Genomic DNA, 15,211 nt, shown 5'->3' with positions numbered 1-15,211 from the left:
GGGAAGGTGGTGGGGCATGCAGCAGAGGGAAAAGTAAATGTGCAGCTGGGAGCACAGGGCAGGCTGAGATGCCACCTGCTCCAAGTTGGTGTTTCCCAGCTGAATTTTGAGCTCAGCGATGACTTAGGATGGATTAAGAAGACATGGCAAGGGTCTTTGATGTAGGGAGCCCAGGGTCATTTTCATTTTGGTTAATGACTGGTGGCCAGGTAGCTGCATAATGGGCTTGTGAGTCAGCCCTGGCTTATTTATTAATTTCTGTTCAGCAGTGCCATGGCTAGGGTGCTCCGCTGTCAGCTCCAAAGCATGAGGTTAGGATCTTCAAGCCAGGGCTGTTCCTCAGGAGGTGCTTGGACTGCCCCTTGGTAAGGCGGTGTCCCCGCCTCACCTCGGGCTTTTGTGGGTTCATCAGGACATGGGCTGGTAAGGCTGCTGTGGGCCAAGCAGGCTGCTGGCGTGGGCAGCTGCCTGCTGGGGGCAAGAGGTGGGCCGTAGCCCCACAGCCTGCTCTCCCTTGGGGAGCAGAGAGGAGTTGGGTCGAGCACAGCAGCAGCTGAGCCTGGAGCACAGTTCTCCACTGCAGTACCTGTGGCAGCTCCTTCTTCTCCTTTGGGAAGGGGGAAACCCTGCTGTTCGTGTTGGAAATCTCGAAGTGCCGTGCTTCCCGGGGACTTGCGGCGCTCCGTGGCAGCGCAGAGCTCTCTGAGGACGCGGCATGGGCTGCGGAGCAGGAGGGCTGTGGGAGAGGGCGAGCGTGTGCGCTGCAGCCAGGAGCGCTGCTACTGAGACCTGAGCCGGGGTTGCATTGCGTGCGCTGAGCAAAACAGGCGCGCTTTCACGCCTCTCAGATATTTTTATATTTCTCTGCAGATGCTTGTGGAAGACCAAGTGTTTGTTTGGTTTGAAGCCTGAGTTAAAATTCCCATCCAATGTCTAGAAGCAAAAGAAAAAAAAAAAAGAAAAAAAAAAAGGAAAAGGCAAGTGTTTGTCCCAGAATTAAAATCTCTTTAAATAATGTGCAAGTTGTTAACCCATGAAATAGTGATGCAGTAGAGAATGTCTCCTGGAGTGAATCACTTGTATTTAAAATGGAACACGTTCTAAAAATAAGTGGGTAATTGCCTCAATGTAGTCAATATGGAATTTCAAGATGACTGACAGAGTGATTTGTCATCCATCACCGTAGCAGGAGTCATCTGGGAAGTCTGTGATGTTAAAGGCATTTGTTTCTATTAGCACCTCTTAAAGCAGTTTTGTTAATGAGCTCCTGAACACAGAACTGAAATCTGTTGTGTGGTATAATTAATTTTTCCATACCATAGGAAAATGTCTGCCTGGTGCACCTTCAATTACTGAATCAGGTTTCTCAGGTCCCAGAACGTGTGGCTCGACAGCCCTATTGTCTCAGGGAGAGGAGGAGTGTGCTGGTCCCCTGCTGCCAGCACCGCGCTTTCACACGTCTCCGTGTGAAATTTGGGATGGCACCCCGCGAGCTCGGGCAGAACTGATGTTGTGCTACCCACAGCAGACGCTCTGCGAAGAGGAAGGCTGGGGGATCCTCCTCCCAGACATGTAGAAGCAGAAGAGGTGGAGCAGGAAATCGTCTGCTTTTCCCCGGGGGAAGAGAGAGGAGAGCAAGAAATGGGGAGTGCTTGAAGAGACTGTCGGACAGGTTCTCTGCTCGTGGATCTCCTCTGAGTGCTTGGCTGTGTGGAGCAGGCAGGTCAAGGAGCTGTTCTCCCAGCCTTGAAGGTGCTGCCGAGTCTCCTCTTCCTCCCTGAAAGCAACCACACGGAGAACATAAGCAGTGTGGACTTTGCTGAGCTAGGTAAGAGGCAACAAAGCCGGGGATAATCCGGCTTTGCCGTGAGCTGGGCACCTGTTGTAAGGCGCTTCCTGAGCCACTGAACTGCAGGCCTCCCTCCAGCGGGATGGAGCAGACGCGTGGGGAGGCTGCCTGCCCGGGCGCCACTGGCACACTTACAAGTGCCTGACAGAACTGGGAGATGGATGGGGTCACCCTGTGGGCCAGAAAGGTCCCTTGGGCAGCGAGGGACTTCCTTGGGCCCTGTCAAGACGGCTGTGTTATCCTCACGCAGCAGGATGCATTGTCTTCTGCCACATCTTAATGCAGCCTCAGGAAAATTGAGGCTTTTAAAATTCACATTCTGATGCAGAGCATCCGTCAAGTGTTGGGTTGTTTGTCAAGTGTCTTTAATGGTGTGTAAAAGAAAGATGCTACAGGAGAGGCCTTAGGATATTTAATGTAAAAATATATACTTTGTGTGTGTCTGAAGAAGTCAAGGGATTTACTCTCTAAAGCAGCTTCTTGTTTGTAGTAGTACATTTTAGCAGCTACACGCTTAAGGTGGAAAGGGGGGAAGTGGGTGAAATATTTGATTCTGGAGCCAGGACACACATTTCCAAGACGATGCTGTTCAAGATTCGTGAAATGGACATTAGCCATTAACTTGTCGGCTGCCTTGGTTACAGGCCTGTGGCAGCTACGCAGGGCTGAGGAGTGAGATACTTTCATGAGTGTTAAGTTGCTTAATGTGATGGCACTACGCTCTTGCAAATGGTAGTCAAGGTGAGGTCAATGCCACAATTCAGAAATACTACATAAGTACCCTGAGTCATGGCAGAGACCTGAAGCTGAGATAAAGCATTACTGAGGCCAGCTCTTCCGTGAGAAAATGAACAACACTCCTGCTGAAGTTATTGGGAACTCTGCCTGACGAATGGCAGTGCCATCTGGCCTTTTGTGGTGTATATACATGTATACGTGGGGGTTTTGTTGTTGTTGTTGCCATCGGTGGGGTTTTGTGTTGTGTTTTTGTTTTTTTTTTTGTGTGTGTGTGTATGTGTGTGCACGTGTGTGGTTTTACCAAGTTCTGTGAGTAGTGTTACAAAGCTGACTGTCGCTGGGAAGCTGTTTGCTGTGCCAGTGGAAATTTCTTTCTCATTCTTGTAACACCAGATTAAAGTAGAAACAGCTATAGGAGTTTGTACCCAGACCAGGCATTAGAGGATAATGAGCTGAAGCCGAGCTGTTTTTCCTTCTTTTTCTCTTCTTTTTAGGCTAGAAAAGGACTCCAACATATAAACACTGAGCCCTACGGCAGAACTCGTTTTCCAAGCCCCATCGCTGCGATGGCTTATGAGAGTTAGGCTGATTTACTCATTGCTGGTTTCCAGTTCTTAACATTCATTATGGATTTTGCTCTATGTGTGGAAGGAAATTGCTCATTTTTATATGAGCAAAGGTCCCATTAAAGAACAGCATTTCCCATCTGACCGAAGGCAGATTTTCTTCTGTTGGTCCAAGAAACCCTGTGCTGGTGTAGAATCATTACCTGCTCCTGAAATGTGACTTGGAAGGTGCTCCTCAGGACTGTGTTGCCCTCAAAGCATCCTCTTTGAGGAGTTTTCAGAGACTCCCTCTCTGCAAAGAGGTTTGCATTCTCTTTAACAGCTTTGCTAGTTCCTTCTCCCCTCCTCCCACATTCCCACCACCGAGAACTGGGTAATTGCAAAGTACCACTGTGCTTTCCAGCACACTTTGCTGCACACACAGCTTTTCCTAGGCCATGCCATCATGCGTCTCACAGTGAGAGCATGGGTTCACGGCTCATGCTGGTGCTCTCTGCCTAATAGCTCAGTGTAGTCAAAAACCTTCGTGTCTGTATTTGAACAATTATGCTAGGATATCCCACATTAAAAATGTATCTCCTCAGCAGAAGTGCCTGAATGCTAAAATGCCTCTGTGTCATCTGTGCTCAACTGCATATAAATCAGCAGCAGGTGCGAAGAGGGTGCATGTTTAGGATGCTCTAAATGTGGAGCTTGAATTTACTCTTGCTGGGGAGGGAATCAAAAGCTGGGGATGTGGGAACAAAATAATCAAGCAGTAATGCTGCAAGAAATACAGAAAAACTGTATCAAAGGTGTGGTGAGATGTTCTGGGTGCTTCTGTGGATACAACTTGCTGGTGGTGCTGCTGCATTTTGGCTAGAGGTGGACCGAAGAGCAGGGTGGAAGCAGACAGTGCAGAAAGCAGAAATCTGATTTAAGGATCAGCTGCTTGTCAGAGATGCGTGGTAACTTCCTCTTGGCATCAGCTGTAGCATCTTGTCCAGCTTGGAAGATCAGCACAAGGCCAAGAAGTCACTTCAGAAGTCCCAGAAAGAGCCAGATTGCCCTCATATCCTTTCTTTTTGTTTCCTTGTGTGTCTGCCAAGCCTGACCCTGGGGCTCATGATGCTCAGCCTGCCTGCAAATGTGATTTTTGAAGCCTGGGACAGAGGCATTGGCCCAAGCCGGGCTCCTTGCAGGAGCATCTCATCCTTCCCCCTCACCATACTGAAGAATGTAACAGGAGACATCTAGAGCTGTAGTTAGAAATGGTTAAGAAATGATTTCCCAAAAGAGGTTACAGGAGGAGGCTGCTTCTGTAGAGAAGGAGGAAGGATGCGGTGCTGTGAGGCAGAGGTGGTGTGTCTAAACATCTGTGTGGAGTGGGAATGTAAATGTTTCCGACAGCATCCCTGCTCACTTAAAACGCTGTGATCCCCTGGTTGTTCACATCAGAACGTCTTTTTAGTGGAGAAACCGTAGATTTTGTGCATGGCTGCATAATTATTTGTCAGTAAAACAGTTCTGTTTTGGACTCCCAGTTAAATATATGCCTGTTTTGACCTATTTTTCTCAACCTAATTCTGCCAGCTCCTAATGTGCGTGCATGGTGTTACCTGCTCAGGGAGTCCCACTGACATCAGAAAAACAACTTGCCGTAGGAAGGCTGGTGTCTCCGTGGTGGCAGCAGGCTTGGGGTTTGTATGAAGTCGTCTGTTGGGCTCAGTGAGGGAAAGCACCAAAGCATTAGGTGATAAGACAGGGGGAAATGGCCTCAAGTTACACCAGGGAAGGCTTAGGTTGGGTATTAGGTGAAATTTCTTTGCTGAAAGGGGTGTGTGGCATTGGAGCTGGCTGTCCAGGGAAGTGGTGGAGTCACCATCCCCACAGGTCTTCAAGAAACGTGTAGATGTAGAGCTTGGTTTAGATGTGTACTGGTCAGTACCAGGTTAAAGGTTGGACTAGGTGGTCTTAGAGGTCTTTTCCAACCTGAACGATTCTAAGAGAACCGTGGAATACGATGTTTAAACAGGAGCCTGCTGATCAACACTGCATCATATAGTAGCTCAGGAACGTTCATCATGAGCTATGTGTTTGGCTGACTTCTGACATCCTTGCGATAGCTCTGAGAGGCAAATACAGCTTTCAGATGCAGCTTCCTGTGTGATAGGATCCCAATATAATTAATTCTGTTGCCTATCAGAGTACCTAGGATCAGAGCTCAGAAAGTTGTTGGGCTCACTTCAGTTTAAGAGCAAGATAAGAAGTAGGTGAGAGGCTACTGAAAAATGCCTTCCAGCTGCACCTCTCAATCACAACTATCGTCTTTTCATAACCTCTTCCCCTGATCTTTTGTTTGCAGTCTCTGATAGGGTATGGGGGAGACTTTGCAGCTAAAGAGGTCTCAGCTGCAGTTCATGTAAATGAAAGGTTTCTCAAAGGAACCTTTCTCAAAGGAATATCTCAAGACTGCAGTTGGTGATGATAATAAATGAGTCAAAAAGGTAAGTTAGCTCCCTCTTTTTGTTTCGTGTTGTTTTGCTTTTTTTTTTTTTTTCTTTCCATTTTTTTAAAAGGAAGAACCAATTTTTGTGCTTCAATCAGCAGAGGAATTCTGCATCCTCTAGAGGAAGCAGGTGTTTTGTCTAACAAAGAACCATTTTTATATACTTGCTTTGGAGGGGGAAAAAAAATCACATTTGAGACCTTGGCATTGAGTAGACTTTCTCAGAGACCTCTACCCAAGCGCGATGCTCCTCCTCTTGCCACGTGCACTTGGTGTTCCTGCTGTCCCAGCCTGGTTTTGGGCAGCTCCAGGAGCTCCCGGCAGCCTTTGGCAGCTGGGCCGAATGCTGAGTCATGGGGAGGAGCTGGAGACATGAGTGCTGCTCCGGTTGGTGCAGCACCAATGCATGGTTTGCTTAAAACAGGAGGCCCCCGTGAATCACACATGCTTCTTCAGCTGTCCGTCGAGCTCATATGGCGTAGCAGTGTAATTATGTTCGTTTCCAAAAGGAGGGCTGTTCAGGTAAAAAGCTGAATTAGTCTCCAGGCGAGCCATCCTAATGCTACCAACCCTCCTATAAAAAAATATACATAGCTGTTTTTTTTATCCTTGCATCTGTTTTTTTGGACTGTGTGTGTCATTTATGTGTTGGATCACTCCAGTTTTGGTGATGCTTTCATCGGGTTTTTTCACTCTCGGCAAGGACAAGCCTGGAAACCTGGTAGGAGCAGTCCAATGACCTGCGCACGCAGAGCACAGTTATCTTCTTGAAGCAGTTCTGGTGCATGCCCATGTGGGAGGAGGGGAGGCATATTAAGTAGCGCTGCATGAAAATTTGCCAGTGGAACAGTTTTCTGTCAAAAAATGCTGTTTTAAACAGAATCAAAATGTGCCTTGTGAGAATGTGTTTGCGCTGCGGCTGGCAGCCATTCAGAGGGCCTGGAGCCCTGCAGCCGTGTTCAATGATCAGATCCAGTTGGGAGGGATCAGAGATGGAGGTGTGGCAAGGTGCTCGCTGTTGTTATGCTTCAGCTTTAAGGAAAACTTCAAACCATTTCGCTTTCCCACAGTGCAGAAAATGAGACTTGACCTACTCTGCTTCGGACAGCCGCCTCGTGAAATCTAGCTGCTGTCTCCGGTGCACATCATCGTTACGGTGTCGTACTGCTGGGGTTGCTTCACAGAAGCCTGGGGTCGATCTCGTGGTTACGCCGAGTTCATTTAAACCTTGCTTTTGGCCCACGAGACCTTGAAATAACCAGGCAAAAATTCACTGGGTATTTATGTGGGACAGAGACCACACAGATTTTTTCAGCTAGCAGTTTTGTAATGCTCGTGTGATGGAAAACATAAGCATGTTAGTGAGGAAATACCCCCCCACACACACACGTGTTCACTTTTTGGATTAAAACCACCTTGAAATACATTTATTTTTTTTTTTTCCAGTTTAGATACTGGTGTTATTTTAGCAGGATTCTCCTTACTTTTTTCCCTCCTGGCAATGCTGGGAGCAGTTTTTTCCTCTTGTTTATCCCTACTTCCCTGCACCTCACACACACACCTTTTTTTATAGCCACTGGAGGCTAATGTGTCTGTTCTCCCAGTAGCAAGCCTATAAAATGTTTGGGCTTCAAATGTAATCTGGGGCAATTTAAGCACAGTGCTACTGTCTGGGTCTGTCTGTTTTCAGTTGTGATGCGACCTTATTTTTGGTTGCAGAAAGGCCTGGACTTTGTAGGTTGTTCAGAAGTAGTCTGAAGGAAAAAAGTGTCCTATTTTGGCTTCACTTCTCCTGTGGCAGTCAGACCAGGTGTCAGTGCAATGAATAGAAAAAATGATGGCTTCAGTTAAAGCCCTACCGTTTCGGGAACTTCTCTCTCTCCTTTTCTGGTGATTTGTCTTGTTCCTGCAGAGACCTTTTTCAGGCCTTGCCCTGTGGGTTGCTCAAATGAGTTGGAAGCCCGTCCTCTGGCTGCTTAGTCTGCTGAAATGCCAAGGTGGAAAATACATTTCTCTTGGTGAGGGCACTCACCAGTGCAGTTGTTCAGCAGCTGAGCGGTTCCTTGTTCAGACCACACCGTGCAGCAACAGCATAGTAGCTTCATCATCCTCTCATTAAGATGAAGAAAGGGAAGGTTAATGATTTTTCTTCTATTATCCTGAGAATGTTTCTCATTCTGTTTAGCTCACTGATTTCTGGTGCTTATTTACTAGCATTTGCCTTTCATCCTGCATATAAAGAGAGCCTTCAGCCTTCCCCTGGGCCTGCCCTGTGCCCTTCTGTCAGATGATGTCCAGAGGTCCCTGCTGTGTCACTTGTTCCCAGCTCCAGGGAGCCATGTGGGCTCCCCTAAAAGTGCTCTGTCCTCTGGGCAAAACTTGGAGGCGTCCAGCTTTTTATCTGCCAGTGGACAAAGCAAAAATGGGATACAGGAAATTTATTACTCTTGTTAATGTTTTTATAGTCTGAGAGTAGATAGCCAAGTATCATGTATGAAAAATAATATCATTTTGAAGTTATTTTCCTCAAGTGTTTTGCTCTCCATAAAGACAGGAAATTTTCAGAGATCTTTGTTATGCTGTGCCAGGAGTGGTTAACCATTTTCTGTTTGTAGACCCTAACCCTTAAGAATTTAAATGCTTTTCTAGCAGGGATGTCCCCTTCCCGGTAACTGAATGGCAGACACAATGGGACATTTCCGTAACCTCTCTTCTTCAGGGCCTGAAGTTTTTTCTTACCTTTAAATGGCACTTTCTCTATTTCAGTTTGTGCTCATTGCCTCCTGTCCAGCTGCTGGGTGCCACTGAGAAGAACCTGGCTCCATCTCCCTCCCTCCCTCTGATCAGCTATTTACACTGATGAGATTCCCCCTGAGCCTTCTCATCTCCAGGTTAAATAATCCCAGTACACCCTGTTGCTTTTCCAACCATTCCATCCCACACATTACTTGTTTCCTTGTGTCAGGACATGCGTTTGTGCAGCTATGTGAAGGGCTGCATCAGGGAAATGACCCAGGTCAGAAGTTACCTGCTATTTTATGCCATGCAGTTAAACCCAGGTGAGGTTTATTTGGCTGTTTGAAGAATATCTGTGGCAATGCAAGCAGACAGCATAGGGTGGAAGGAAGGAATCGAAGGCAAGGTATTTATTCTTGTCAGTTTATGGTGGCTTAAAGTGTTTGTGACAGTGTATGGACAGTGAACAGATCTGAAGGCCTGAGGGATGAAACCTTTGGTTTAGACTTACCAAGTAACCAAAGCAACTGAGATGGAGTTTTGGCAGAGATTATGTTAAAATTAAGAAGACAACAAGAAAATTGTGTAACCCAGTGTATGAATGAATGGTTGTAGTGGTTCAAACAAAAGGTCAGCCCAAGATTCTCTCTCTTGTGACTAAAGGAGAACATTTAGGAACCATAGCAAATGTTTTTGCCTGCCATGAGAAAATCACTATCTCTATTATTTCCTTACCCTCCATGCCAACCATTTTCAGTTCATAAACTTTCTTAACTTGATGTTTTTGTATTTAGTACCCTTTGATAGAGACCTACTCCAAGAATCCCCCCACTACTTATCTTTGGACCTATCTACTCTTTTATCGTGAATCTTCTCTTAAGCCTTCATCTTTGGTACCTGCATAACTTTCTTCTTCCATTTGTTACCTTTATACTATGCACTTTGTGTTTTTCAGGTAATCCTTTTGCGTTAACTCCCTAAACTCATTCTCTTACTTCTGACTTCAACCCCTAGGGTGCGATTTTGCATCTAGCTCTGTGCTGCCTGTGTGGTCTCACTGCTACCTGATCTGGATCCAGCTCCGATCCAGCTCAGATTATGTGATTATGTCAACCTCTTTTTTTTTTTTTTTCCCTCCTGCCCACCATCTTTAGGTCTTGGACTTACAGTCTTTGACTTTGCCAGACCAAATTCAGCTCTGTTATTATGCCATTGAAAGCATATTTTTCTGTTGATCTTTATTGCCAAGAATATTGCTTGTAACTTATTTTCATCCTTTCCTATGTAATCTTTACCTCATCAGATTTTTGCAAGGTAAAATTTTGCTATGAGTACCTTTATCTCCTTTTTTTTTTTTTTTTTTTTTCCTTTAAATCTATTTCTTTTGCTTTTATCTACATGGATATGCTGAATTCTGCTGATCCTTAGATACATGTTCTCATGCCTCCTGTCCCGTCTTTTGCTTGATAATTAACATGACTGAAACACTCTTTCTGCCATTATGGCAACTCTTTTCATACTACTTTTTCTACTCATGGAGTCCAGTGGTAAGAGGCTCAGCAGTTTATTACTTTTTTTCCTTCAGATCCCTCCCAAGTATTTGCTACTTCCAAATGGCTGTTCCAGTGATATCAGTGATCTGTTGTTCTGTATTTACCTTGTCTGTATAAGGTTATCAGGTTTTTGGTGTACAGATGCTTACTGGATGATTTCTGCAGCTCAGTGCTATCCTACCTCTCATTTCACAAAATTGTGTCTGATATTAGACATTTGCTAGACAACTGTTTCTGGTGTTTATGACATTTTTTACTTTGCCTTATTAGTAGGTGATATGATACGTAAATCTTCCACGATGCAGGAAACCTCAGAGCACTCAAGTGCTGTTCCCACTGGAAAGCAATTAGATTTGGGGGCTTTCTCCCTTTTGTGTAGTCTGAGATGGCAAGAAACAGCCTTTTCTTTTTATTGATTTTTATTTTTTTTACTTTCTTTATGTTTCTCTTTTTCCCTTTTCCTTGTTATATGGATTTTTTATGTTGTTTAGTGAACAAGCCTGAATGTTACTGGCTTAAAAAGAAAAATCCTCTCATTGTCTCTGCGGGTTAATCAAGAGAGAAACTTTCTAACCCGTGAAGGCAGGGTGAGACTGTGTCTGCTCTGAAATATTAAATAAAGGAAACAAAGGGAAATAATCCCCCGCGATGATACCTCAGGGAGGATTTAATTAAGAAAATGAAATTACATTAAGACTGACCCATTGTGGACTGCCAAAAAGCCAGTAGACGAGGGAGAAATTTGTTAGCAGTGTCTGCCCATCACTGAGAGGTCGCATGGTGTACCCAGCCCGCAAGATACAATGCTCCACGGAGTAGCTCAAAGCGCTGTTTAATTACCTGATTGATGAAGGTCACCTCTTTAACTTCAGTACTGCAGGGAGAGCACCTGGCCCGTGAGATGGCTCACAGGGTCCTTGGGATCAGGCTGGCACAGCCATGTGGCTTCTCTCGCTGTCACCAGGTGTAGAGCTCAGAGCTGGGAGTCAGGGGAGAGCGCATCCAGGTTTACTCTGTGCTCTAGAGGTGAGGATTGTTTCATAAATCCCAGCTGAGGATTCAATGGGAAAACTCCGTGGAAAAAGCACATGAACCAAGGAGGGAGAAGGGGTTTTGTGAACTTAACACCTGACCCTTTACTCACCCAGGCAGTGCTTTTGAAATTAATTTGACTCACGGGCTCTTTAGCAAACCAGGGGATGACATTCAACAGATAAAGGCTGCAAGGCTGGGTGCAATGCCTCTAATAATGTGTGATTTCGTCAGTCAGCAGTCACTGCTGTGCAAGGGCTGGGCAGTTTCTCTTGTGCCCTGTGCGCTGTCTGGGTCTGTCTCAGCAATTACACAGGCATTCCCTCGTGCTCACCATTAGCGTAATGGCTAGCAAGAACATTATTTATCCCTTTGCTGAGTGACTACTGCTTCCATAATCTCTTTTGCATTAAACTAATGGCCAACATGTGTCTGTGATTTTTCTCCTCCTTCTCACATGATAAAGAGGGTACCTGTCATTGCCTTTGTCCCATTTGTCTTTTATTGCAGATGAAAATAGAAAGAAAATTTGACAAGAAATTACAGCAACTGTCATATCTTGTTGTGTCCCACCATCTTCTGCAAATCTTCTTACTTAAAGGTATGCAAATAATAGAAAATGCCAGCTGGAAAAACACCTCCACATGCAATTACTTTGTTGCTATGTGTAATTCCTCAATTGCGAGAAAGCAGGTTCTGATCACTAGCAGTCATTTTGCTTGGTTTTTGTTTGTTTATCTTCCAGCTAGAAGTGATATTTAAACTGGCTACTAGATAAAATGGAGTAGTGATCATTTCCCAGCCCTCCCCTATGAAAGAGCAAGGAAAAATTTGCTCACAGTTACAGTACCTCTTCTGCTGTTTTTAGTGAAAGTAACTGTGATTTGATTTTACAGCCCTACTTCATCTTCTCTGGTTTTAAAACATTCCAATAAGTAAGAATCATTTTCTTTTTTTTACATATTTTTTTTTCCTCTGGTCAATGCTATTGTGCCCTTCTGTTGACCATCTTTTTTGAAAAGTGGACTGATGAGTCCTTGCTGTGAGGGAATAAGTTTCAGAGAGCACAAATGACTGCTCGATGTATCTGTTCTGGGGGAGTGTAGAAACAGAGCTGGAAGTGACCTGTAGAGGCAGGGACAGCGATACCTGCAGCGCTTACCAGGAGCTCGTGTAGCTGCTCTCAAAAGTCACTCAGGATGGAGACTCCACAGACTCCCATCCAAGGGTGTGCCTCTGCTTCTCTCTCATTGTTAGGAAGTTTTTTATAATGTCTGACATTGGCTCTTGCCGTGTAATCGATCTCATTGTTTCTCACATCTTATTTACAGTGGGCATGAAGAGAAAATGTTTTCTTCTTTGCAGTAGCCTTCTAAACACTAAACTGTGTCACTTACACCACTTCTTCTACTTCATCTCCAGTCTTTTTTTTTTTTTTTCTAACTTCTTTTTCTGCTAACCAGTCCTAGTTTCTTTGAATGCAGTGTCCAGGAGATGTAGTACTGCAGCTGAAGCTTTGCTAATGCTCAGCAGAGTGGAAGGATGACTTCACATTGCGCAGGCCACAGCCCTGTTTGTCTCTTCCAGTCTCCTCATTTGTCCCTTGCTCAATAGCTTGACACTGACCTGTGTTCAGTTTGTCATCCACTCTTACCAGGGGATCCTCTCCCGGAGGACTCCTACCTTGCCAGAAGTTCTCCTTGTATTTATGCAGCTATTTCCACCTTGTGTGTACAGATCGGTATTTTTCTCCTATTTTTTTCAAAAAAAAAAAAAAAATCCAGCTTGCTGTGGTATTATTGGATTTTAATCCTGTCCTCCAACATATTTGCAGTCTTCCTTGTTTCCATTTTGTCTACAGACTTTAAGGCTACTGTTTTCTGCCATCCAGTTAAAGAAACCACGGGGCTGAACTAGCCTGCAGAACTCAGCCTGGGTGCATGCTCCAGGCTCATGCAGAACGTGCAGTAGCTGCTGTCTGGGTACAGCTCACCGAGCTTTTCATCCAGTCTGAATTAACTTCGCCCAGATCATATTTTCCAAACTTCCTTATGAGAATATTGAGTGGGACTATATCAAAAATCTTATTTGGAGTCAAGGTATAATGTATTTGTGCTTTTTCCCTAGCCACAAAAACTGTTACTTTGCTGGGGAAGGAAATTAAATTGGTTTGAGGTGATTTGTTCTTGATGAATCTATTTCTTGTTACATCCCGTCCCCAATCTCTTGATGTTCTTTTTGGATATGGCCCACTGTAAGAGCTCTTGGGATCTCTTGTCAGAGTAAATGCGTGCCAGAGAGGGTGTAGTCCAGGCCCTGCTTATTCCTCTTTGTCTAGACTTTGCTGTCTCTTGGCCAGGCTCAGGGTTTACCTTCATGATATAGAGAAGTTGCTGGTAAATCTTGAGCACCCCTGAAGTCTTATCAACAAGATTGTGCTAATTCAACATCAGGGAAAAAAGGGAAAACAACCAAAACCCAGTGATTTTTTTCTTCGCTGGGGACTACTGCAGGATCCACAAAGTTAAGGAACTGGTCTGGCGTACTGCATGTCAGCCAGTCGTGTGGTCTTTGTAACAGTACGACCTAGAAAGAGAGCATGGAGTACTTTATTTAGGTTGTACCTAAGGAGAAGAAACACTGTTACTACAGATGGACAGAATCTGTTTCTTCCTCTGATGCTGCATGGATTTGTAGCCAACGAATGAGAAGGGGAAGAAGGTGTAATCCAACATATAGTATAAACTTTATTTTACTCACAATGTGGTTAAAACGAAATTACTGTAGTTTTATGATCTGCTTTTTCCCCATCTGTGTGAAGAGAAAGTTCTTTTCAGATGAGAAGCCTAAAAGACTGTTTTTTAGATATCTACGCTGTCTTGATAAACAGGTGTGAGAAAACAACACAATTAGAAGACCAGCAAGGCAGCAAATCAGGTCATCTTAGTAGGGGTGCTTTGCAAGGTTTCAGCTTGTCCCCTGGCACTAGATGTTAGATCTGTTTTCAGACAGAGCAGGAGCACTGAAAGATAATAACCCATTTTTAAGATATGTTGTTTGTTGTTGTTTTTGGAAAAAAAAAAAAAAAAGTTGCGAGCTGATTTAATCTATGAATTCTTTTTTTTTTTTTTTTTTTTTTTTCCTCCTCTGAAGTATACTTTATTGCTGAAAGTTATTCCTGTCTGAAGTACAGTTTATTTACTGAAAGTTATTTTACTGCTGTGTGGTTACAGAAAGCTTCTAGTGGTCTTTCCTCCTTATTTTGTACAGTGGAGCTTAACTTCTTTTTCCAGTTTGCTTGTTGCTGGAATCTGGAAAATAGCATTATGTTACTCACAATTTGATTTATCAGACAGAAGGAAGGCTTTTCTGCATGCACATTGCCACTGTAAGTATAGAAGAGCTGATCTAGTTTTGTGAAAAACACATTTGGAATACCTTCTGTATCTGAGAAAACACAGGCCTCTTAGGATTTCAGAAGGTCTCAGCAGCCTCTGTGGAGTTATCCAAGTGTCTGAAACCTGTCTTGCTGCATCTACGTTGTTTTTCTCTGGTAATGCCTTTGGACTGATGGATCTGCAAAGTTTTCACTGCTGTAACTGTTTTCAAGAGTTCAGCTCCTCATTTTTTCTGAAGTCTAGAAGCTTGAACAAGAAAATATGTTTCTTTATACATTCAGTGTTTGTTTCCATTTCCTTTGCAGAAAATTAACTGGTTGAATTTTAAATCATTAGTCTTAGTCTTTGCTTAAAAATTCATTTATAAAGTAAAAACAACCTTTGTGCATGAGAGGTATAAAGGCTGCAGATTGCCAGTGCTGGGTGCAAAGCATCAAATGTGGAGAACCGCTACTACTATGATTTATGCAATACGTCTTGCATAAATCATAATAGATACTTCATTTGACAAGGTTTAGCATCAATTCGGGAAGGGACTGCTATTCAGGATGGATCTTTAAACATTCATTTGTATTTTCTCAGTGATTCGTTTCATGAACCAATAAACTTACTCTGTCCCTGATCTGCCAAAGATTTAGAATGTCTTTAATTTTGAAGCAAGAAGACTATGCAAATCGATTAGACAAACTCTGCTTAAAATTAATTTGAATGGGCTTAAGCAGAGTGTGTCTATCAGATTTTGTTCAGGGACCAAAAATGCTTGGGATTTGGCTACGTGGAGGATTTAAGATACCTCATAAATCCTAAAAGTAATTTAGTGGTGGCTTTTAGTTATAGTTGCTCCTTTTCAT

General features: G+C 44.0%; 1 protein-coding gene across 15 annotated transcripts in view; it reads left to right on the top strand.

Moving 5' to 3' along the window:
* The window catches only part of HECW1 (HECT, C2 and WW domain containing E3 ubiquitin protein ligase 1), a 255,444-nt gene that overhangs the window by 3,926 nt on the left and 236,307 nt on the right, over positions 1-15,211 (top strand). For 2 of the 15 annotated variants that reach the window (XM_068674878.1, XM_068674876.1), the window contains exon 2: positions 11,473-11,563. The exons of the other annotated variants lie outside the window; for them this stretch is intronic. The gene's annotated coding sequence lies outside the window, so the exon portion shown is untranslated. The remainder of the gene's footprint in view (positions 1-11,472; positions 11,564-15,211) is intronic. 15 annotated transcript variants of the gene reach the window in all.

Source organism: Anas acuta, chromosome 2, assembly GCF_963932015.1.
Source record: "Anas acuta chromosome 2, bAnaAcu1.1, whole genome shotgun sequence".
Classification (NCBI taxonomy): Eukaryota; Metazoa; Chordata; class Aves; order Anseriformes; family Anatidae; genus Anas; species Anas acuta.
Note: the sequence above shows the minus strand (reverse complement) of the source record. Positions and strands in the feature narration are given on the sequence as shown.